At 50.0% G+C, this 25,642-nt stretch overlaps 1 pseudogene; it reads left to right on the plus strand.

The window, feature by feature from the left end:
• Positions 1-610: 610 nt before the first annotated feature.
• On the plus strand, positions 611-20,348 carry LOC132340444 (uncharacterized; annotated as a pseudogene).
• Positions 20,349-25,642: the final 5,294 nt, after the last annotated feature.

Consider the following 25,642-nt stretch of genomic DNA (forward strand, 5'->3'; position numbering starts at 1 on the left):
CGGCAGCGCCGCGCGCTCTCATTGGCTCCCGCCACTGCTGGGGAGCCGAGCTCACAGGCTCTGCCACACAACTGACGACTCATCAACGCCCCGCGCTCTGATTGGCTGCGGCGCGTTCCAGCTGTGTTGTGATTGGCTGAGGGGTTCCCGGGACGCTGCAGCCCCGGGGGCGGCTTTTCCAGGGAGGGGGAGCCTTGGGGCGCTGGGCAGGTGGGAGCTCAGGTGAGCCCAGAAATGCGTGCCCAGGTGCGCGAGATCTCAGGGGTGCCCGTGGCGAGCGGTGACGCTGGCACGATGCCAGGCACCCCTAGAGCCGCTCTGTCCCTGCTCCCCGCAGCCGCACAGGGACAGAAAATGGAACCGAGGGTTCCTCCGTGGGGACAAGGACCGGGAGAGATCCCTCAGCAAATCCGGCAAGGGCACAACAGACCCGGCCTGGGCTAACGGAGGGAATTTATTACCAACCAAATCACAGCAGCAGAAGGAGAGGGCAAAGAAATCTCTCCAACAGCTTCCTCCACACAACGGGGATCACCCGGATCGGGGGTCACCAGGGCTCTGCCCAGCGGGGGTCACTGGGGATCATCCAGCGCGGATCCTCCCACGGGGGATGGAGCTGGAGCAGCGCACGAAGCTCTTCCCACACTCGGGACACTCGCAGGGCCTCTCCCTGGTGTGGAAGTGCTGGTGAGTGACAATCTCTGAATTCCACCTGAAGCTCTTCTGAAATTCCATGCACTCCTAGGGCCATTCCCCAGTGTGGATCTTGTGCTACTTGCTGAGATTGGAGGTCTCACTGAAGCACTTCCCACATTCCCCACACTCACAGGGCCTCTCCCCAGTGTGGATGTTCTGGTGTTCCATCAGGCTGGAGCTATGTCTGAAACCCTTCCCACATTCCAAGCACTTGTTCGGCTTCTCCCTGCCATGAGGCTTCTTCACCAGCTCTGAGCTCTGGCAGGATCTCCAGCTGCCTTCCTGGCTCAGGGGGGCTCTTTCCTCCCTGCAGCTCCCTGGGCTGGGTTTGCAGCCCCTCCTCATGAGGGATCTCTGGGGCTTTTCCTCCTCCTCCATCTGGCCACAGCTTGGGAATGACAGATCCTGATTTGGGGAAAACCAAGGTGGGAGCACCTTGTAGTAGAGGCTCCTCCTGCCCAATTCCATCTGTAGAAGTCAGCAGGAGTCTTGTATCCATGAAAATCTCCACAATGTGAAGATTCAGCCCAAAAAAACTCTCCCAGGAGTTCCCTATTGCTGATCTCACCACTTTGGGGGTTCCAGAGGTCTCCTTTTCTTGTGTGAAATACAAAGCTGTGTTTTGTGTCAGGTACATACAGGCAACCTGTGTATTTGTGATTGTAATACGTGTGGAAACCGACTATGGGACAGTTATAAAGAGAATTCTAATAATGACTGAGAAAAATAAAGTATGGAGGAAGGTCTTTGAACCTATCCTTTGTTTGCAATTAACTTTTATAAGTCTTAAGTTGATTAAGGAGCATTTGAATCAAAGCTTTAAGAATGTTGCTTTTTACAGGAACTTTCTGCTTGTAGTTAAACCTTAAAGAGTTTTGCAATACTAAAATTTTGAAGTATATTTTTAGAATATTGCTTGTAGTAAGGATCTTTTGAAACTATAACTTTGGAATGTATAGAAAGGAAGCCTGCTTATCTCACGCCTTAACAAAACAGTGAAAAGCACCTTGAGAAAGGAAGATGGACATCAACTCAAGGATTAATAGCCTCGACCAAGGGAAGCTGGACATCACTGCTATGAGATTTATGGTCCTTGCAATCAAAAGGTGGACCGACATCTGGAAACTAGACTTCACCAGATGAAATACTCCTTCCTTCTTTTGGAAACCGGACTACCACCACCTGGGATATTTTCGGGGTGTACATCCTGAGAAAAATTAAATCACAATAGTGTAGAGAATTGTGACGTAAAACTTGGGAATAGAAACTGATGAGAAAGCTTATGAGTTCCCCTATAAATACCTGTAACCCCCAACTATCGGCGTGCAGTTGGAGGGAAAACTTCCCCCACTGTACCCAGGGCTGTGTTGCTCATACTTTACCATATTAATTAATAAATTAATTGCTGCTTGAATATTGGCCTAGTCAAGCTTCTTATTTATAACACTTGGGATGATAGGGGGGTCCAATGATTCCAGGGGTTCCCCTTTCTCTGGCGTGCTGCTTAGGGATGATCCAGGGGCTTTAGGGGATCCATGGGGTTCCTTCTTCCCAGATGCTCTACTTTGAGATCCCAGAGATCCCAGGGTTTCCTCCTCTCCAGGCTCCCCCCCTTTCCAGCCAGCCAGGGTCCCCCAGCTCTGGGATCGCCCCTCTCTGCTCTCCCCACTCTGGGGGTCCCAGGGGTTCCCCTCCTCTGCTCTCCCAGGGGTTCCCAGCACCAATGTCCTTCCCTGCCCATACTGGGCAATGGCCACGTGGACCCCCAAAGATCCTCCCAAGGGGCTCAGCTTTGGGGTCCTGCAAAATCCAAACTTACACACACAGAGAAAAACCTCCCAGGGACACCAGATGGTATTTGGGGTCAATTCCACAATCTGCAAGCTCCAAACACACCCCAATAAAAAACCCTCTCAGGGACCCCCGACAGATTTGGGACGAGCTCCCCCTCCCCGCTCACCTGCAGGATGAGGTGGGGGCGATGGTCCCATGGCTGTGGCCACAGGGGACACTGGAACCTCCTGGTCCTCCTGCTCCTGTTCCTCCTCTTCCTGCTCCTCCTTTTCCTCTCTCCCTCCTCCTCCTCTTTCCTAATCCCACCTCCTCCCCAGGTCCTGCCTTCTGTGTATTTAGAGTGGAGAGCCTTTCTTGTTTTTAGAACTAGAACAAAGATTCCCGATGGAACAAAGCTTGCTGCTTTTAGTCAGAAGTATCAGTGAATAAAGGTCACGTTTCCTTTGGTTTGGTGCCGTCCTTGTTCCTCCTCAGTGTTCAGGCTGGGCTATGGGGTGTCCTTGTGTGCTGCATTTTCCGAGTTCCTCTGGCATCCTTTGGGCAATAGGCTGTGCCCTGGGAGGGTTCTTTGTGCTCCTTTGTGACACAGGAGAACCTTCCAGGCGGTTTCTGCGTGAGCTGCTGCTGTGGTGTCACAGGAGCAGTGCCACGTCCCCGTGGTGCTCCCGTTGCTGTGGGACACGGAGGCCTCAGTGCCCAGAGTGGCTCTGGACTCGCTGCAGGAGGATCCTCCTGCCCGAGGCATTCTCAGCAGCCAGCCCAGCCCTGACGGGTGTCCTTCTGTGCTTGCAGGGCTACAGGCTGCAGACGTGTGCAGTGCAGCCAAAATGATCCAGCACGTGGCTGCTGCAGTTTGCACTCTCTACTCTGTGGCTTATTTGGGGTATTTTTTAATCCACTTGGCACGTAAGTTGAGGCTTTCCCTCCGTGCAGCATCTGTGGCCTTGGGCTTGCTGTGTGCTTTCTGTTCTTCCTCTGGAGCTGAGTTGACTTTGGAACCAAATTGCCATGAAGACACCATTGCTTTGGGAGAGTTCCTGCCAGCAGCTGCAGCTGAAAAAGGGGGTGTCTGCAGCCAGCGGATGTCCTGGGTTGACTATATGATGCTTTTATCCCCAATCGTCTCATTACGTTTATTCTGAATAGTAAGTTTTGCACCTTTAAGACTTGCCTCAAAGATTGAGGTGGGGAGAGGAGGCACGCAGTTTGTTTTCAGACACTGAACTCACTCCTACACATTCCTGCGCCTAGACTGCATTGTCTGCAGATGAACAGACGGCGGGACAGAGCTCTTTTTTTTTTTTGCTTTTGGTTAGTTTAGCTAGCTGAGGCAAAGAAGTTCCCTGGACTGTACTTTTTTTTCCTTTTTTCCCCTTTCTTTAGACCTGTTCACACCTGCTCTGGACTGAACAACCATAAGAGCACCAGCAGCTCGCATTGGTGGGCTGGGCCGGGCCTGGGCCATGGCATTTCCAGCGCCGGAGGGACTGATAAGGGACTGAGTGAGCTGAACTGGAATCTGGGGAGGGTACTTTCTGAGTTTGTCATCTCCTTTAGAGCAGCAAGGGGTTTTATTGTTTAATATTGTTTAAGTTTTCTTGTTTAATAAACAGTTTTTTTTCCACTTTTCTCCAAAGAGGTATTTTCTCCTGGACCGGTTGGGGGAGGGGTGGTAGAATCCAATTTCCTAGGGGGGGCCTTTGGGGGTTCTCTCCCAAATTTGCCCTGAACCAGGACAAACACATCAATTGGCGCCCAACGTCAGGCTCGAGAACGTAGAAAAAAGCATTATTGATTGCATGTTGGTTGTGCTTGCTCTGCAGTGAGTTAACGCCATCAGTAGCCATGTTGCTCGATTTCGTAATGCCTCTTGGGGTGGAGGCCTTCATGTGGTTCTGGTCTATAAGCCTTTTTGAAGTTTCAATACCTTTCTGGTCACTAGGATTATTGTCCCTAAGACCTAATTTTCACAGTACAGGGGCACGGATTGGAATAGCTATTTTGCTGGCCTTAGTGGTAATGATTTATAGGGCATTTACAAGGTTGCTGGAGTCTGCTTACAATATGTATGGTTTATAGTTTCTTCGTCCTGCCCCGCGTCCTAGTTCCGGTAGTATGTTTTGGAAATTTATTAGTAATTGCACCCAGTTTGTTAGAAGAAGAGCAGGGAATGAGACTTTCCAGCCTTTCCTTTCATTCTTCTCCTCTGAATCTGTTATGTCACTTTTTGAGAATGTTCAGTTTCCCCTGAATGGTAAGGAGACCATGTTTCTGGCATTTAATGCGGTAAGCTTCCTCTATATGGTCTGCAGCTTCTCTAGAATGAAGGCTGAGATGTCCAGAGGAGCTGACAAGATCCCTGACCCAGAAGTAGACTCAAGCATGAAAAATTATGAGTGGTGTAGAGAATGGGAAAATATGGGCCAAACCCTGAAGGAATGTTCTGATCCTGTAGACTGGAATTTTCTATGTGAACAAATTCAGAACCCAGCTGAGGTGGGAAAATACCTGAAAGAGAAATGCCATGGTGACTCTAAAGAAAAAAGTCTCATTGCAATAAGCTGGGCCCTGGCCTATGCTTATCGCACCCTGCTAGATACTGTAGGGCAGCAGACAGAGGCAGGCAGGCAGGGAGATAAAGCAGCAGCTGCCCCAGTCACTCAGGCTGCAGCCAACACTCCAGCTGCTCAGGCTGGAGCTGAACCAGACAGTAAGCCTAAGCCACTGGCAGTTGCTGCAGGAAAGAAGCACACGAGCAAAGCCAATCAGCCAGTGACTGATGATGATGATCCAGGGGAAGAACCCTCACCACCAACTACCAATAAAAAGCCCTGCCTCTAGCCAAGTAGAAGCTAGAGAAAACCGTGTTTTTTAGACTATGTAAATTCGTTAGCCTAGCACATCTAAACCACAAGAATATGAAGCTTTAGTCGACACTAGTGCACAATGTACATTAATCCCATCGAAACATGTAAGAGCAGAGTCTGTTTCTATTGCTAGTGTGACAAAGAAATCCCAAAATTTCACTTTAGTAGAAGCTGAAGTGAGCCTGACTAGAAATGAGTAGAAAAAACACCCTATTGTAACTGGCCCAAAGGCCCCATGCATTTTAGGCATAGACTTCCTCCGAAGTATTTCAAAGACCCAAAAAAATTCAAATAGGCATTTAAAATAGCTGCTGTAGCAACAGAGAGCGCCAAGCAATTGAACACCTTGCCTAGACTGGCAAAAAACCCATCTGCAGTAAGACTTCTGAAAGTAAAAAAGCAACAGGTGCCAATTACCACCTCGATAGTGCACCGCCAACAGTATGAAACGAATCAAGATGCCGTAATCCCCATCCACAAAATAATGCGTGAGCTGGAGAGCCAAAGAGTAATCAACAAGACCCACTCACCCTTCAACAGTCCCATCTAGCCTGTGCGTAAATCTGAAAGAAAATAGAGATTGACTGTAGACTACCGTGCATTGAATGAAGTAACTCCACCACTGAGTGCTAGTGTGCCAGACATGCTAGAACTCCAATACGAGCTGGAGTCCAAGGCAGCAAAATAATATGCCACTATTAACATTGCCAATGCATTTTTCTCCATTCCTCTGGCAGCAGACTGCAAACCTCAGTTTGCTTTCACCTAGAGGGGAGTGCAGTATACCTAGAACCGATTGCCCCAGGGGTGGAAGCACAGCCCCACTATCTGCCATGGACTGATCCAGAGTGTACCAGAAAAGAGTGAAGCTCCAGAACATATGCAATACATTGATAACATCATTGTATGGGGGAAGACGGCAGCAGAAGTGTTTAAAAAAAAAATAAAATTATCCAAATTCTCCTGAAAGTCAGCTTTGCCATCAAAAAGAGCAAAGTCAAGAGACCTGCTCAAGAGATCCAGTTTCTGAGAGTAAAGTGGCAAGATGAACAGCGTCAAATTCCCACTGATGTCATCAACAAGATCACAGCAATGTCTCCACCATCCAGCAAAAAGAAAACACAAGCTTTCCTAAGTGCCATAAGTTTTAGAGAATGCACATTCCTGAGTACAGTCAAATTGTGAGCCCTCTCTACCTAGTCACCCGTAAGAAGAACAAGTTCCACTGAAGCCCTGAGCAGCAACAAGCCTTCACCCAAATCAAGCAAGAAATCGTTCATGCAGTTGCCCTTAGCCCAGTCAAGACAGGACCAGAAGTAAAAAATGTGCTCTACTCTGCAGCCGAGAACCATAGCTTGTCCTAGAGCCTTTGGCAGAAAGTGCCTGGAGAGACTCGAAGCCGACCACTTAGATTTTAGAGTCGAAGCTACAGAAAGTCTGAAGCCAACTATACCCCAACAGAGAAAGAAATTTTAACAGCCTATGAAAGAGTCCAAGCTGCCTCAAAAGTAATAAGCACTAAAGCACAACTCCTCCTAGCACCCCAACTACCAGTACTGGGGTGGATGTTCAAAGCAAAAGTTCCCTCTACACACCATGCCACCAGTGCCACATAGAGCAAATAAATCGCTCTGATCACATAGCGCGCCCGTATTAGAAAACTGAATCACCCTGAGATTCTAGAAATAATTACAAACTGGCCAAAAATTGAAAACTTTAGTCTTGCTGATAAAGAAAAAAAGAAGTGACACGTGCTGAAGAAGCTCCACAATACAATAAACTGCCAGCAGAAGAAACGCGCTACGCTCTTTTCACTGACGGTTCTTGTCGCATTGTGAGAATAAAACGAAAGTAGAAAACAGTCGTATAAAACCCCACTCGACAAGTCACTCAAGCTACCGAAAGAAAAAGTAGATCAAGCCAACTTGCAGAGCTCAAAGCCGTTCAACTAGCCCTAAACATTGCTGAAAGAGAAAAGTAGCCAAAGCTCTACCTTTACACTGATTCATAGATAGTAGCCAATGCTCTGTAAAAATAGCTAGAGAAGTAGAAAGAAGCTAGCTAGCAACGTAGAAGAAAACCAATTTAAGCTGCCGATGAGTAGAAAAACATCGCTACCAAAGTAGAGAAGCTACCTGTGAAGGTCCGCCATGTAGATGCCCATGTCCCCAAGAGCAGAGCTAATGAAAAGCACCAAAACAATGAGCAAGTAGACCGAGCTGCAAAGATAGAAGTGTCAAAGATAGACCTAGATTGGGAGCACAAAGAAGAGTTATTACCTAGCTCGGTAGGCCCATGATACCTCAAGTCATCAGAGTAGAGATGCCACCTATAAGTAAGCACGAAACTGAGAAGTAGATCTAACCATAGACAGTATTTCTCAGGTTATCCATGACTGTGAGACGTGTGCTGCCATCAAGCAAGCCAAGCGAGTGAAGTCCCTGTAGTATAGTGGGCAGTAGTCCAAATACAAGTATGGAGAGGCCTAGCAAATCGACTACATCACACTGCCCCAAACACGCCAAGGCAAGCACTACGTGCTGACCATGGTAAAAGCCACCACTAAATAGCTAGAAATCTACCCTGTGTCTCATGCTACTGCCCGTAACACCATCCTGAGCCTTAAAAAGCAAGTCCTGTAGAAACATGAAACCCCTGAGCAGATTGAGTCAAACAATGAGACTCATTTCAAAAACAGCCTTATCAACACCTGAGCTAAGAAACATGGCATTGAGTGGGTGTACCATATTCCCTACCATGCACCAACTGCAGAAAAAGTAGAGAAGTACAATAAACTGTTGAAAACCACTTGGAAAACGTTAAATGAAAGATCTTTCAAGAACTGAGAACAGCATCTAGCAAAAGCCACCTAGCTAGTTAACACCCGAAACTCTAGTAACCGAGTGAGCCCTGCCCAATCTAAGCCTTTGCATAGAGTAAATAAAGACAAAGTCCCAGTGGTACATGTCAGAAGTTTGTTAGAGAAAACAATTTAAATCAATTCTGCCTCGAGTACAGACAAACCCATTTGTAGAGTTGTCTTTGCTCAAAAACCAAGTTCCACACAGTAGATAATGCAAAGAAATAGAAAAACACAATGTGTACCTCAGAGAGATCTCATTGTTGAGTAAAACCTACGTGTAAATACCACTGTTTGCTAAATGTTACTACCATTGTCTGTGTATAGCTATATATTGAATGTATGATGTATGTGTTTATAGAGTTAAAATATATATTTGTTTTAGTAGTAAGCTGACAATATGGAGATAAGGGGTGGAATGTCCTAGGTTGACTATATGATGCTTTTATCCCCAATCGTCTCATTCTGTTTATGCTGAATAGTAAGTTTTGCACCTTTAAGACTTGCTTCAAAGATTGAGGGGGGGAGAGGAGGCGCGCAGTTTATTTTCAGACACTGAACTCACTCCTACACATTCCTGCTCCTGGACTGCGTGGTTCTGCGGATGAACAGACAGCGGGACAGAGCTCTTTTTTGTTTTTGCTTTTAGTTAGTCTAGCTAGCTGAGGCAAAGAAGTTCCCTGGACTGTACTTTTTTTTCTTTTTTCCCCTTTCTCTGGACCTGTTCACACCTGCTCTAAACTGAACAACCATAAGAGCACCAGCAGCTCGCATCGGTGGGCTGGGCCGGGCCTGGGCCACGGCATTTCCAGCGCCGGAGGGACTGATAAGGGACTGAGTGAGCTGAACTGGAATCTGGGGAGGGGACTTTCTGAGTTTGTCATCTCCTTTAGAGCAGCAAGGGGTTTTATTGTTTAATATTGTTTAAGTTTTCTTGTTTAATAAGCAGTTTTTTTCCACTTTTCTCCAAAGAGGTATTTTCTCCTGGACCGGTTGGGGGAGGGGTGGTAGAATCCAATTTCCTAGGGGGGCCCTTTGGGGGTTCTCTCCCAAATTTGCCCTGAACCAAGACAGCAGGGCATGCACAGCATTTGCAATGAGCCCTGGGGGGTTCTGTTCCCTCAGGCAGGGAGTCTGTGCCAGCAGAGCCTGGAACTCCCTCCGTTTGCTGCTCCGGCCAAGAACTGACCCAGCCCAGTATTTTGTGCTGTTCTCTTGCTTGCTGTGGGAAGGGACTGTGGCTCCTGCAGGGAGGCTGTGAGAGCAAAATGCTCTCTTGAGGTTGCCTTGCTCCATGGCATTTCCCACCACGGGCAGTTTTTCTCCTAACAGCATCTGGTTCATGTTCCCTCTCCCATTTCAGGGCACTTCTTCTGTGGATCCCAGGCAGCTCCTCCTTCGGTGAGTGGGAAAGGAACCTTTGGTGTTTGGAATTGTGCAGCAAGTGGTGAGCTCGGCATGTGGCAGCCCAGTGTCAGTCTGGAAGGCTGAAGGAAAATTCCTGTCAGTGTCTTTGCAGCAGCAGAAGCAGCAAAGGGATCCCCGGCAGTTTTCTCCTTTTCTGCTGAAGAGCTTTAGAAGAGCTTCAGGTCTGGCTTTACAGGCAGAGGATTGCTGGCTAGCTTTAGCCATGGTGGAATATGGAACTCCCAGCAATAAGTGGGAATGTCGACTTTAGCCCATTGTTAGTTGGAACATCTCCAAACCCAATTTCTGCTTAGTGCAGCTGGATGTGCAGCTGAGGATAAACAAGGTGAGAACTGAGATAGAACTTCCCATCCCTCACACTGCCGTCTGTCCACAGGGCACAAAAGCAGCACCAGCACCTCCTGTGGCTCCCTCTGTGTCCTGGTTTAGGGCAAAATTGGGAGAGAATCCCCAAAAAAAGGCCCCTCCAGAAAGCAAACAGACACGGCCCCTCCCCCCAACTGGTCTGGGAAGAATTCCTCGGGGAGAAGTGGAAAGAACCTGTTTATTTAACAGGCACAGCACCCCCCAACACACAAAATGAACAATACCAGATGACACCACTCTTTCACCACTTTGAAAAAGATGACAAATTCAGAAAGTCTCTCCTGGGGTGGTTGCTCTGTTTATCAGTCCCTCCGGCGCTGGGGCAGCTGCTGCAGCCACAAGATGCAAACTCTATCTCGGTGTTTCCCAGGTCCCAGTCCGGAGCAGGTCCAGTAGGTCCAAACAGGAAAGGGGAAACAGTCCAGGAAGGAATTTGGACTGTTTAGCTAAATTAACTAATGAAAAGAGGGGAAAAAGCAAGAGCAAGCAGAAGTAGAGCAGAATCAAGAGCAAAGCAAAAAGCAGGGCAAAAAGCAAAAAAAGCACTATGTACTGTCTGTATGTCCCACCGGCTGTGGGGAGTGGCTGATAAGAGGCCCCAAACAAAACTTTCACTCTGCAGAGCCAGTCTTGAAGGCACAGAACATAATATCCAGCATAAATAACACACACGAATGAGGATACCAGCATCCTAACGTCACCCTAGGACACTCTGCTTCCAAAGAGGAGGCCAAAGAGGAGGAAGATAGCAGTGAGCTTCTTGCTGTTCTGGTGGATGATGGCGAACATCCCATGGTGTGGGAATGCAACAGCAAGGCTCGCGGTGTGGAACAAGGACAGTGGACATCTCCCAGCATGGGACGAGGATGGCCAAGCTCCCAAGGCATGGGATGAGGACAATGGACGTCTCCCAGTGTGGGATGAGGATGGAGGACATCCTGTGTCTTGGGAAGAGAAGGATGAACATGTCCCAGCATGGGAAGTGTACAGTGAATGTCCCCTGGATTGGAAAGATGATGGAGAACCTGCAGCATTTTGGGAAGAGGATGGAGAAGCTGCAGAATTTTGGGAAGAGGATGGAGAACCTCCCTCTGCTTGGGAAGAGGACACTGAACCTCCCTCCACTGTGGGATCCTGGGCTGAGCATTCTGACAGCAGCACAGCCCTGCAGCCAGAGGGGAGAGGGGAGTGGTGCCTGATGCAGCTGAGTACGTCTGCTCTGTTCCTGGGTGCCCGAGCAGGGCGCTGTGTGTGTGTCTTGGCATCAGCTGCACCCAGGGTTGCTCTGCAGCTGAATGTCACCGAGCCATTTCTTGTCCTTCCCCAGCTGAGACCAAGGGGCTCACGGCCCCAGGGAGTGGGGCTGCGTTCTGGCTCTGCTGCAGGGCGGGGTCTCACTCTGGGAGGGAGCGTCTTCCACGTGGTTTCTTTCAGGGAACACCGTGAGCGAGGCGGAGCCTGCCGAGAAATACCTGGAGCTGGAGCAGATTGGCCAAGGGTAAGGGCACGGCAGCGACTTCTGCACAAGCACGGCCAGGTGTTGTGCTGGGGCAGGATCAAGTGAGAAGTCAGGAGAGCTCCAAACACCTTCAGACACTGGGCTACCATCCTGCTGTCTCTCAGTCCTGATCAGAATTGATAACTGTGGTCAGCAGCCATCGTCAGAGCCCCCTGAGGCTGGCAGTGTCCTGCCTGCAGCAAGGAGCAGGACCTGGAAGATCTTCTGTCCCTGGAATTGGATTGCCTAAAAGAGCAACTCACCATCTGGTGACTGTCAGAAAACAATTCTCAAGAAGATTTCTTTCAAAGATTTTCCTTTGAAAAATATCCACGGGTCAGAATGATCAACCCAATGGTTTAGAAACAGAAACCAGAGATGAACTAATAAGGGCTCTATTCTAGCACAGGTAGCAGACCCCATCCATTCAGTAACAGACACAGAGCTGATGCACTCTGGGGGAAAATGCATCACCTGCCTGATGGCAGGACCCTTGTGGAACCTGCAGGTCTTAGGCAGGACATGGAAAAGGATGAAATGCATTCTTTTCCAGTTCTTTACACACCCACCCCCCACGTCAGGTTTTGAACTAAAGCAGTTCAGTGTGGACATTTGGGATTTGCTCCAGCCCAGTTCCTTCATGTTGGGTCTCAATTTTCTCTTGCCCACCTTGCATGGCAGAGGGCTGGTGGCTGCTGTGCTGTTGTTGGAAGGGTCGATGCACCCAGGTGTTTGTGAAGGCTGCAGGCAGCAGAGATCTCCTGTCTGGGCTGGCTTTCACTGCCAGGGCCTGAAGCGCTGCTTCTTTCTTCTCTGCTGTTTTGTCTCCAGGGCTTTCGGAACTGTTTACAAAGGACTGGACAGGGCCACTGGAGGAGAGGTCAGTGTCAACACGCCCAGCACGCCTGGCAGCTCTCCAGGGCTTTCCCCTCTGCTGGGAGCTGTGGCTGCAGCTTTGGGGGCCAGCAGAGCTTTCCTGCCCAGGCTGCTCCTCTGAAGGCAGAGCAGTGTCAGCCTGCAGAGCACAGCTGGGACAGACTTGGTCCTTCTGAAGTGCCAAAGGAATGCAAGGAGGGCAGCGGTGTCTGTCAGAGCAGGACACGCTGGCTTGGTCTGCATATCTAAAAGTTTGAATGCATCAGCTGCTGGAGACTGAGGCCCAATTTATCTTCATCCCAGCCTCAGACAGGAACACTATTTAGCAGTATTTCCATCCTGCCTTTCATCTTCAAAGGGAGCCTCAAGGCCTGATTAGGGAGAGATCCTGCTTGGGCTTAATTTGGGGTTTTAGTCCTACTTCAGCAGTTCACAGAGAGAGGGAGAGAAATGAGAAGATGGATGTCCAGAGCAAAGCTCTCTCCCAAACCCTGCAGTGGTGTTTGGGTCTGGTGTCAGTGACAGCCTGTGACAGGGATCACCTGAGCAATGGATGTGCGTGTTTGCTTTGTTGTGCAATCCCAAACAGAGCAGTTGCATCTGAAATCATGACCAAATCCCATAGAACTGCTAAAGGGTTCCTGGCTGTTTTGCTCTGTTTTCACAGAACCAGAATTACCTCCTGCTTTCCAAATGGGTTTGAATAATAATAATGAGAGTGTTGAGGCCATTTGAGCAGACTGTAGGTGCAGAGGATGTTGTTAGAGCTTTGAGGCTGACAGCTGAGGGACCATTTCTGCAGAGCTTGCAAGGCCAAATGTCTCTGGCCATGTGTTCTGTGAGCAGCCCCCAGCTGGCAGAGCAATGGGCTGTGGGAATGGCACTTGCTGAGCTCTGGTGTCCCATCCCAAGGCAGTCTGGCGCAGCCTGGCTCCATCGCTCCAAACAGACTCGCTCTGTGTTTGCTGTGGCCTCCTGCCACAGACTCCTGCAATTAAAGGGCTGCCATGTCCCTTCAGGTGGCCATAAAGAAAATGAGTCTCTGAGGGCAGAACAGGGAACGAGCTGTAAATGAGATCCTGCTCCTAAAGGACAAGAAGAACCCCAACATTGTCAACTCTTTGGACAGGTGAGTGCTTCAGCTTTTATCCCGTGCCCGGGCCCTGCGTTAACCTTTCCTGGCATCCTGAGTCTGTAGCCTGTTTTGAAAATGCCTGACCCAGCCACATCTTCCCCAAACAACAGCCTGGCAGTTCACTCCCTCCGTGTGCTTTTGTTGCTGTGCTTTGGTTTTTCTTTCAAGCTGACCCCGTTTGCTGTGTCTCCCAACAAGTGCTGATGAACCACAGCAAAAATTATTTCCCTTGGCTTCTTCTTCCCAGCCCTTTTCCATTGCTACAGATGCCAGGCAGACCAGGTTCTTGTTTCCAGCAATGCCTCATTTGCCCATTTTTCACTGGCCTTGCCTGTTTCTGAAGGGACTTTCTGAAAGGTTTTCTGACTGCTTTTGTCCCAAGTGCTGCACGGCCTCCTCCCCTGGCTAACCCTGGGGGTTGTGTTGCCTTGTTCTGGAGGGAATGGTGGAACTGAGGAGTTCAGAAGCTGAACCAGCTGGGGGCAAGTGTTGTGGTTCCACAGTGATCTGGGCTGTTGCTAAACTGCATTTTTCCCCTGCTTGCCATCTAAGGCCTCTCCTTTCTCACAGGTGTCTCCTTCTCCTTTAGACTGTGCAGATTCCATGGGCTGGGCAGCCTGGCAGGAATGTCTCTCCATCTGATTCTGTCCTCACTGACAAGTGACCTGGAAACAAAACTCCACTCCAGGCTTTTCCATGGGGGAATTGAGCACTGCCCATTCATCTCCATGCCATTGTTTTTCTCTTCCAGCTTCCTTGTTGATGGAGATCTCTGGCTGGTGATGGAATACATGGATGGAGGAACTTTGCAGGACGTTGTCAGACAGACACGCATGGCTGAAGTAGAGATGGCAGCTGTCAGTCGGGAGGTGAGGGATCCTGCTTGTCACTCCCATAGCTGGGACACGATGGTCCTTCCAAACAGGCATGAGAACAGGAGTGGCTCCATGCTCAGGGCTTTGTTTCTGTGCTGTTTTCATGAGCTGGAGAAGAAAGAGCCTCTGCAGTGAACGGCCTGCCACCATCACTGCACTTCTACTCTGTTCTTGTTCTCTCTCCTGCTGTTGTGGTACTCTCTGTCTTTTTTGGATTTGATTTGCTGTTCTCAGCTTTGCCTTGCACTGTTTGCCTAGAGCTTGTGTGCACTGCACTCCTGGTCTGTCACAGCAAAGCTGCTGCTGGCAGAATTCTGAACTTTCCTTTCTGGTGTGATATATTCTGGCCATTGGTTTTTGCCCTGGTGTTTCTTGTTCTCTCTCAGTGTCTGCAGGGCCTGGATTTCCTCCATGCCAACTGGGTGATCCACAGGGATCTGAAGAGCTCCAACATCTTCCTGGGAATGGACGGCTCTGTCAGGCTGGGTGGGTGTTCCTGGCCAGGCACGGCGCTCCCGGGCTGCGGCTGTGGGGCTGCTTCCCAGTGAGGCCAGAGCCCCACAAGGGCTGCTGGGGGCACTGCCCGGGCCCTGCTGCCAGCTGAGAGCGGCTGCCCCTGCAGAGAGCTCAGGAGAGGAGCAGGGTGCCAGCAGTGCCTTTGCTCTGGCTATGGCCCTTCCAGAGGGGCAGCAGTGGGAATCTAAAGCTCCATGGGAATCAGTAAAAGCCACTGCATGAAAGCTGAGGGTTTCTGTAAGGGTCCAGTTCCATCTTTCCTTGGCTACAGCCCTGAGGACTTTTCCCACTGACTTCACTACTGCATTCTCAGATGGAGAGTGGGGAATCTTTGTGCTTGGTTTCCTCATTCCAGCTGCCTTTGACAGGGTTTGTTTCTGTCCTCAGCTGATTTGGGCCTCTGCGCTCAGCTCAGCCCTGAGCAGGAATGGCGCAGCTCCATGGTGGGCACTGCTCACTGGATGGCCCCAGAAGTTGTGACCAGATCTCCTTATGGCCCCAAGGTGGACATCTGGGCCTTTGGCATTGTGACCATCGAGATGGTGGAAGGAGAACCTCCTTACTTCAGGGAAATGGGGGCCATGGTAAGAGGCAAATTCTCCAGTGGTTGCAGAGGCCTGTGAGCACAGGGGGACCCTGCCCTGGGAGCAGCAGCTGGAGGTTTCTGCACATGGGAAGGGAATTCCCAGAGGACTCCAGCCTGAACACAGATGAATATTCTGCAGTCTCCAGCAACAATTTGCTTTGGGCTTTATGTTGTTGCAGCTCTTCTAGCTGTGAGGATGACCTGAAAATGTGAAGCAAGTGCATCAGCTCTAATGTTATCTTGCAAGAAATCCCAAACCAACCTGATATCCCAGCCCCAATCCCAACAAGTGTACGGCAGGAGTTTCTAAAAGAGGTTTTGCGAGATGATCTCCCCCCTGATTCTTCTCACTGGGAAACTTGTCTAAAACCTGAAGATGATGGTTTACCATCCCCATAGTCTAATATATTTCTTTCCTAGTCCAAGCTACTTTCTCCATGTCACCAAGCCTGAGCTTTCAGCATCACAAACCTCCTGTTTCTGGCCTGGCAGTTTCTGGGATGGGGCATCAGGAATGCATTTACTTGAGTGTCAGTGGCACTGCAGAGATGCCGTTGATGTAAGAATCCTCTGAAATAACACAGTCAGACCACACTGACTCTGGAAAATGGCCTGTAAAGCTGCTGTCCATATTTGGAGAAGCAAAATGTGCTATTTCAGATGGAGGTTCCTACTAACAGAGTCAGCCAATGAAACTGGCTCTCAAGGCGAGATCATTTGGATGTTGCAGTGGCTGTGGCAGCCCCACGGTTTGGGTTTTTTGGTTGGCATAGAAAAATGAGCTGTGAGCAGCATCTCTGGCAGGGAGGAAAGTGCCCCTGGAGCTGGGGCTGAGGACCCGGGGTGGATGTGAGCCCGTGTGGGTGTGAAGGAAGCTGGCAGAGCGCTGAGTTTGCTTTCCCTGCAGGCTCGCGCTCTGATCCGGCAGAACGGGACCCCGCAGCTGCAGGAGCCCCGGCGCCTGTCGGCTCTGCTGCGGGACTTCCTCGAGTGCAGCCTGGAGCCGGACGAGGAGCGGCGCTGGGCTGCCCAGGAGCTGCTGCAGGTGAATGCCAAGGGCTGCAGGGCAAGCAGCAGCGCGAGGGAGGGGTTTTCTTGTGGGGCCCCCTCCGACAGTCTCCAGCCTCGCTGCTTTCCACACGCAGAGGGAGCAGAATCCTCGCCTGCTTTGGCTTGGCAGGCTCCTTTCGAGGCCAGCTGGGCCTGGTGCCCCACAGCGAGCAGGGACATCTGTCACCGAGATGTTTTATGAAAAATCCTTTCCTTAGGATTTTTCTCTCCTGAGAAGCTGAGATGCCTCAGGAACAAACGGTAAACAATTCTTATCTGCTGCTGTGGAATGCAACAGGGGAATCTGTGATTGGCCTCATCTAGTTGTTTAGAATTAACAGCCAATCACAGTTCACCTGTCCAGACTGTCTCAGTCAGAGACAAACCTTTGTTATTCATTCCTTTTCTATTCTTAGCTTAGCCTTCTGATGAAATCCTTTCTCTCTATTCTTTTAGTACAGTTTTAATACATTATCTATCATAAAATAATAAATCAAGCTTTCTGAAATATGGAGTCAACTTTCTTGTCTCTTCCCTCATCCTGGCACCCTTGTAGACAATACTACAGGCATCTTCAACAGGTCAGGGGGCACGGAGTCCTGCCTGAACTGAGCATGGAGGTTTCCAGGGAGGAGGCACCTCCCACACCTCTGGGCACCTTCTGTCAGTGTTCCCCCACTCTCCTCGTTAAAAAATTCTTCCTTAGATCTAATCTGAGCCTGCTTACCTCTCTTGAGTTTCAAACCATTTCCCTTTGTCCTGTTGCAACACAGCCTGTGAAGAACTTGACTCTGGGAAGTAACAGTTCATTTCTTTCTTTTTTATCCTTTGGGCAGCACCCGTTTTTGTCATCAGCCAAGCCTCTCTCCAGCCTGACCCCTCTGATCACTGCAGCAAAGCAACTGAGGGAGCAGCAGAGGAGATGAAGCTCTTGAGGACAGCCTTTAGTTACAGTAGTTAGGAGAACTAGTTAGTTATGGTAGTTAGCACTGGTAGTTGGTTATGTTAGTTAGCACAGTCTGTTTGTTAGGGTAGTTAGCACAGCCTCTTTGTTACGGTTCTTATGACAGCCTGTTTGTTATGGCAGTTTTTTGAATAAAAACTCTCTTAAACCTCAACTGCCTTGACGTGTCCCTTCCTTCTCCCGCTGTGCCTCAGCTGCCCGGAGCCATGTGAGGGGAGAGCGGGCCCAGCCCGGCCCAGAGCTGAGCCCCAGCAGAGCCCTGGCAGAGCCCAGAGCAGCCTCGGCACCTGCAGAGTCAGCCTGGAAGGAGGCGCTTGGAGCCTTCGGGGCTGCACCCGGCTCTGGGTTACAAACTGTGTGTGCTGGAAAATGCCAGCGGCTCTGCAGGAGGGCAGAAGGGGCCTGGGGAAGGCCCAAGTGCTCCGTGCCAGGGAAAAACCTTCCCTGGCTTTGGTGTAAATAACTAGGCAGTGTTGGCTTTTGCTATTATGTATTGACTTTTCAAATTATTCTTAATCACAACGAGTTTGATATGGTACAGTCTGTAATCACTTTTCACTGCTTTTGCTATAGTGTAATTTGTCAGCTTCTTGTGGCCAATGCCCTGGCCCCTGTGTAGCTCGTATTCTCAGGACATCATTTATGGATGATATTTTAGTTTGTGGACAATGTGAAAAACATACATGATAGTTTTGGCTTTTGCAAAATATTAAAGTGGACTCTATGTGTTGTGCATTCTAATGTTAACTTTTGCAGAAGTAGCTGTAGTTGTGAAATAATAACTAATGCTTTTATTTTTCTAACTAACTGACAATAATGAGAATGACTCAGATATTTGTGAAATAGCTCATGCTGATTTAAAGTACTTGAGGAAATAGCTAAAACCATCTGCATGGTCAGATAACATTTAAGGAAGGGATGCGATGAGGACCCCTGCCACTGACCCTTCCACTGTCAATAACTGTCACCTGCTGAAACCAATGAACAGGGGGCCCTGCGAGGAAGCGACACACAACCCTCAAAACAGCAATCCACGATTCCTGCATGTACTCTAAAAAGGCAGGTTGGGGGTCAAACAAAGCTAAGGAATTCCTGGAACATGTAAACAAGTTAAAAGAAATGTCTGAATATGTATAATCATTATGAATATGTATTTGAACAATACAATGGAAAAAGTACGTAAGAAGAGTTGCTGTGGCTAACCTGTGTACCTCTGGTCGTCGCCAAGCACCCAGCGCTGTTACTGATTTGTCCCTTATTATTCCTTATTAAATTTTCAAAAATTCTAAAGAGTGGGGCTCATTTCTCACAAAACCCAAGGTGCTCATGTCTTCTTCTTCCCCAAAACCTGGATTTGTCAATCCTAAACTTTGTCTGGATGGAGCTGGAGAAGCCTGCAAGGAAAACAAAGATGCACTGGTTGGGAGGCCTATGGGAGTCAATCTCCCAGCTGTGGAGGACTGGTCCCAAATAAGAAGAATAGATTTCAAGGTTATGGTGAGAAGCTTGCTTCTCCCATAGATCTTTGCAGGCACATACTGATTTATGTAGTTATGTTACCCCATTGGCCCATTGGCCTAATTACCCTAGTTCAACCCCTGTTACCCATCTCTGGTTAGTCCCTAGAATGTTCTCCTCTCTCTGTCCCTCCACTGGCCCTGGTTTACTGCATTCCTCTGCCCCTGTTTCCCCATTAGCTGACCCAACCCTTAACCCCTTCTCTGCCCCATTTTCTCCCATATCCATTGGACTCTGACCCTCAGCTCCACCCTCACTACCCCATATAAAAAACCCCTCTGCCCTCAGCTTGCACCCTGTCTTTGTCCCTGGACCCTGTTCCTATACCAATAAACCCAGTTTGCTGGAGATCACACACAGACCCACCCTGCCTGCTGTGTCAGCTTTATAAAGCAGCCGTGAGCTTCGGGCTCCTGAGTGCCGGACGCTCCAAGGGCCTCAGCAGCGCCAGGATGCTCCAGACTGGGACAGCCAGGCAGGTGAGGAGGAAGTCACTGCCCCTATCCCCTCCCTCCTGCTCCATCTCCCAGCCCAGCATTGCTGCAGGACAGCCTCACTACCAACCCCCTCCTGCCAGGGATGGACTGGGGGGATCTCCTTCCCCTTCCCTCTGGCATGGAGGCAAATCCCACCTTCTCCTTCTCTGCCCTCCTTCTTCTCCCCCTTCTGTCCTCATCCATCCATGTTCCTTTCCCATCTCCTTCCTCCCTTGCTCCTTCTTGTTCCTTCCTTTCCTGCTGCCTTTTCCTTTTTCCCTTCTCCCTGTCTCTTCCTCTCCTTGTCCTTCCTCCCCCAGGCACTGAGCTGAGGACAGAGACCAGGGAGAACAAATCCCTGCCACAGAACCTCGTGGAAGAGGCCATTTGGAATGGCTCCACAGGGCAGGAATCCAACATGGAGGAGAAGCCCCAGAGATCCCACAGGAGGATGGGCTGGACAACCAGCCAAGGGAGCTGTGAGGAGGTAAAACCCTCCCTGTGCTGGGAAGGGTGTGGGGAATGTGAGAAGAGCTTCAGTCAGAGCTCAGCTGATTACTGGTGTCTCTGCATCCAGCAATGCAGGATGCTGAGATCCGCCTGCAGATCCATGGGGTTACAGAGATCCCCCTGCAGATGCATGGGGATGCAGAGATCCCCCTGCAGGTCCATGGGGCTGCAGAGATCTCCCTACAGATCCATGGGGATGCAGAGGTCTCGCTGTAGCCCCTGGAGGAGCCGCGCTGGAGCACCGGGATGCCTGAGAGGAGGCTGTGACCCCGTGGCCAGAGGGGCCCCGCTGGAGCAGCCTGTCCTGGCAGGACTGACCCCAGGGCACAGTGACCCACGCTGCAGCAGCTGGAGGGGGGCTGTGCCCCATGGGATGGACTCAGGCTGGAGAAGTTCCTGGAGAAGTCTCCGGTGGGAGAGAGCTCAGGGTGCAGCAGGGGAACGACTCCTGTCCCCGAGCAGAGGGAGAAGCCCCGGGGGATGAACTGAGCATGGCCCCATTCCCTGTCTCCGGCACTGCCGTGGTAGGAGGTGCAGCTGGAAGGAGGGAGGCGTGGGGGAAAGCCGGATTTAAGGGTCTTCATTGAATTCTCATTATCCTGCTCTGAGCTTTTGGAGTTTTCTGCCAGAAATCTCTCCCCTCCCCCACTTACCCACAGGGGTTTGGGGCAGTTTTCCCTTTTTGGGGGAAATCAAAGCGATGCACTAATGCCCCTAATTAGAGGTAGGAGAAGTGAGGCTCCAGGGCTTCCCGCTGAGCCGGAGCCACCGAAGCCGCCGTTCCGGGAAAGCCGTGGCGGGAGCTGCGGAGAAGTTTGTTTGTGTTTTCAGCTCCATCCCCCTCGGGCCCGGGCCCGTTCCAGGGCTGTTCCTCAGCTCCGGCTTTGCCCTCACGCAGCCCGGGGGGTACCCTGAGAGCGCGGGGCGGGGCTGTGCCGTGTGCAGAGCCCGCCCCTGGCTGCGATTGGCCGGTTGTGCCGTCAGTCGTGGTTCTGCCGCGCTGATTGGTGGGAGCGGGGCGGAGCAGGGCCCCGGTGCCGGGCTGAGGGTGGCCGTGGCTGCGCAGCGGCGCCATTGGCGGAGCGGGCCCGGGAGCGGCGGCAGCAGCGGCCGGAGTTCGGGGAGGCGGCGGCGGAGCTCGGAGGCGACCGCGGCGCAGGTGGGAGCCGCGCTGGGTTGTGCGGGGGCTCGGGGCTCGCTGCGGGCCTCGGGGGCGGCAGGGGGCTCAGGCGGGTTGGTTGTGCCGTGTCCGGCCCGTGTGGCCCCTGGGCTGAGGGCGCTGCGGGAGCGGCTGCCCGCGGTCTCCTTCCCGCCGCTGCCTCGGCAGGAGCCGCTGCCGGAGCGGCGCTGGCTCGGCCCGGTTCCTGTGGCTGGGACAGAGGGGGCTGCCCCGCCGCCGTGGCTGTGCGGGGAAATTCAGGTCGCCGGAGGTTTCTGTGCCCGGAGGAGGCAGAGGAGTCCTGTAAAAGTGACTTTATTGCTGAGCAGAGGGAGAGGCCGTGGGGCATTTGCCGTGGGGTCTCTGCCATTGTTGTAGTTCGCAGCCTCCTTTTTATCGTCATTTTCCCGGCCTTATTTCCCTCTCCCTTTTCCCCGCTGGCTGAGGTACTTGGAAGGTTCAGACTTCCCGATCCATCTGCTGCATGTCCTCGTTAATGTGCACCCCCACTTTTGTATAATATCTGATATTCATGGCTCTGTTAAGTCCTTGTTCTTCTCGAAGTTTAGGAATTTTATATAATGTTAGCTGAGCAGCAGTCTGTGTCAATAACATTTTCTGAAACGGATCGATTTTCCTATTACTTCCATATGTACAAGTCCTTGCCCCATCTCCAACCAATTCAAAGGGTCTTTTTCTAAAGACACTTTCATCTTTTTCGTTTCTGTTCCTCTTCTTCCTTTTTTCTAAACATTTGCCTTTACAAACGTTTAATTACCATTGACTCAGTCTCTTTTCCTGAGTGTTCTTTGGTTTTGGGATTATTCTCAGTGCCTTCATTCCCTGTCCTTTTGTAGCCGTTTCTGGATCAGGAGACCTGGCTGCCTCCTGCATCCCCTGGCTCACCTGCTGAATGAGCTGCATTCTCCAGGTGTGGAGCATTGTAAAAAGATGAGAGTTGCTCTTGCACATCAAAGGGGAAACAGCATTCATTTAACCCATGGTCTGCCAGGGAGTCACAATACCATGTCCCATTCCCATCCTTTCCACGTTTGGGCCGGAACATGAGCTGCTTTCTTGTATATTTTGTAATCTGTTTCACCACCTTCTTTTGTCATCTCTTTGCCAACAGCAGTTTGAGTCATTTAATTTTCCACAAACTCCTCCTTTTTCTGCGAACCGATGATGCGATCCCATGCCCTGGTGAAATGTTGTGTTCCTCCTTTCAGTGGATTGGTCGGCAGGAAGGTCAGGACCTGGAGCTGTCTGGTTGTTTGTTATTTCGAGGACAGCTTGTAACCTAATGATGACATTGAAATGAGAAATGGGTTCTGTGGCTCCTGATATGAATTGGTTCGGGTTCCCAGGGGCTGCTCCATGGTGTTGTAGGATTTGTTCTGGTGGCCCTTTAGCTTTTCCCTGTTTTTGTCACTCCCTCAGGAGCCAGGGCTGCATCAATTGACCGCTTTTCTCTAATTAAATCATCAAATACTTGGATTCTCAGCTGATTTCTGTAAAACACAAAGAGCCAAAAAACCCAAAAACCCACCAAAAACCAGTAAACCTTTAATCTGGTTTAATACACCCAATATAGAACAGACAGGGACATCACATGTTGGAGTGGGGAAAGGTGTGATTTTCACTTTTTTTCCACAACATTCTCCATTTGCTGTTTCCCTTTGCAGCTGAACCCATTTCTGTTTCAGAGTCAGATATCCTCACCATGGGCTCTGCCTTGAGCTGTGCAAATTCCATCTGTGCAAGCAGGCAGAGCTTGGGGTGAGGGGCAGAGGGAATCAGCCCAATTCCTGCCCAGGCAAGAGACCCAGGTACGTTGCCCACACTTTGCCCCAGCGGTGTTAATTTTCATTTCTAAAGCTCCTCTGCAGGCTGACTAGAACCAAAGCTTCTCTTCCAGGGCAGTAATCTGGTGACTCCTGTGTTCCTTCCCCCACCAGCTATCCTTGCTTTTTTTTGGTGCCTTTTGTTTTTTCTTTTTTTAAACCATATTCTGTTAACTGTGTCTGAGTTGAAGGGTGGCATTTAAGCCTCTTCTAGTTTTTCAAAGTGCAGCCTAAAGTTGAGCATCGAGAAACCTGGACCAAAATTGTGCCATCACTAAGAGACACCCACACACATACCCAAAAAGCCTCTACTTCTCTTAAGAATAAAAATTTGATTCTGACACCCCTGGCCCAAACCTGAGTGACCATATAAAAGTATGATTATTAAGAAAAAAACATTCTAGTGATGCAGTCTTCTCACCAACATAACGGCAAGAGCCACAACTCTCCAACATTTCCAGTGTTAGAGAGTTTTGGCATTTCTTGATTCTGGCCATGATGTGCAACAAAAATAACTTCACCCCCACATAGCCCGGGTGTGCAGAGAAAATCATTCCATGACATACGGCTTTTCCTAGATTTTCCTTTAACTTTATACCATCCAAAACTCATAAAAATCCATTGGTTTAATGTTCGTTGTTTCCAAGTTTTGTCATTTTTAGTATTTGGTTTCTGTCCTGGTCCAGGGCAAATTTGGGAGAGAACCCCCAGAGGGCCCCCCTAGGAAATCGGATTCTACCACCCCTCCCCCAACCGGTCCAGGAGAAAATACTTCCTTGGAGAAAAGTGGAAAAAAACTGTTTATTAAACAAGAAAACTTAATATTAAACAATAAAACCCCTTGCTGCTCCAAAGGAGATGACAAACTCAGAAAGTCCCCTCCCCAGATTCGAGTTCAGCTCACTCAGTCTCTTATCAGTCCCTCTGGCGCTGGAAATGCCGTGGCCCAGGCCCGGCCCGGCCCACCGATGCGAGCTGCTGGTGCTCTTATGGTTGTTCAGTCCAGAGCAGGTGTGAACAGGTCCAGAGAAAGGGGAAAAAAAGCACAGTCCAGGGAACTTCTTTGCCTCAGCTAGCTAAACTAACTAAAAAGCAAGAAAAAAAAAGAGAGCCCTGTCCTGCCGTCTGTTCATCTGCAGAACCACGCAGTCCAGGAGCAGGAATGTGTAGGAGTGAGTTCAGTGTCTGAAAACAAACTGCGCGCCTCCTCTCCCCCCCTCAATCTTTGAAGCAAGTCTTAAAGGTGCAAAACTTACTATTCAGCATAAACAGAATGAGACGATTGGGGATAAAAGCATCATATAGTCAACCTAGGACAGTTTCCTATTGAAATAAATAGGGCAGGAGATCGTTTTCCTTTTTAATGCCTTTATTAAAAATCAGCTCAGGTGGGAAGAACCGAGGGGTCGCCGCTGCTCCCAGGAGTGGCATGGAGGAGGAGGAAGAGTGCAGCTTTGTCCTCTGGTCTGCAGGCAGAGCTGGGGCTTCCATCCTCACAAAAGCACCAGGAGATTCCCGCTTTTTTGGTTTGACATTCGGGGTCCTCTTTCTAGCTGACGTCTTTTTAGGTTAGGGTGAGGGGTAAAAAGGGTCTCAGCGGGCACTGGATTCTGTTCCTCACTTCTGGACATCATTTCAGTCCTTCAGTTCCGTGTTGGCTCATTGTTTTTAGGGGTTTTTGCTGGGTTTGGTGAGGGGCTTCTTCATTTGCATGCCAACCCTGATGTCCCCTCCTCTTCACCGTCCTGGGTGCCATCCTCCAGGAAGCAGCAAGGTGCCACTCTGGAGTGGCAACTGGAGCAATCCAGGTCGGTTTCTGTCTATGATGAACTCTTCCCAGTACGAAAGGATAGGAGACGTGAGGCCAGTACCACAAGCAAGCTTTTGCCTTAAGTAATGAAGACAACTAAATTACAAAAGGCTATCACACCACGTCCAAGGAAAGGACCAGCTCGCGTGGCAGAGCTCAGAAAATGCAAAAGGCTTAAGTCCTTTAACTCAGAGGTTCAAATCCTCTCCCCAGCTTAACTCAAACCAATCCCTCACGACCAACTACCCTCTCTTAATGAACCTCATCATAGCCCTGTCCTATGCCCTCCCAATCCTAATTGCAGTAGCCTTCCTCACACTAGTAGAATGCAAAATCCTAAGCTACATACAAGGCCAGAAGGGCCCAAACATTGTTGGCCTATTCAGGCTCCTACAAGCTCTAGCAGATGGAGTAAAACTATTTATCAGAGAACCCATTCGACCATCAACATCCTCCCCAATCTTATTTATCGCAATTCCAATACTAACTAGCCTTACTTCTAGCAATCTCAATCTGAACCCCACTGCCCCTTCCATTCTCTTTAGCAGACCTTAACTTAGGCTTACTCTTCCTCTTAGCCATATCCAGCCTAGCAGTATACTCCATCCTGTGGTCAGGCTGAGCCTCTAATTCAAAATACGCCCTGATTGGGGCACTAGGGGCAGTAGCTCAGACAATCTCCTATGAGGTGACCCTAGCAATTATCCTCCTCTCCGTTGTCCTGTGGCAACAAAAAGGGGAATCCCCAACCATCAACAACGGGTAGTTAACAAAAAACTATTAAAACAGGTGTTTACCACAACAAAAAGATAGA

Source organism: Haemorhous mexicanus, chromosome 32 (genome assembly GCF_027477595.1).
Source record: "Haemorhous mexicanus isolate bHaeMex1 chromosome 32, bHaeMex1.pri, whole genome shotgun sequence".
Taxonomy (NCBI): domain Eukaryota; kingdom Metazoa; phylum Chordata; class Aves; order Passeriformes; family Fringillidae; genus Haemorhous; species Haemorhous mexicanus.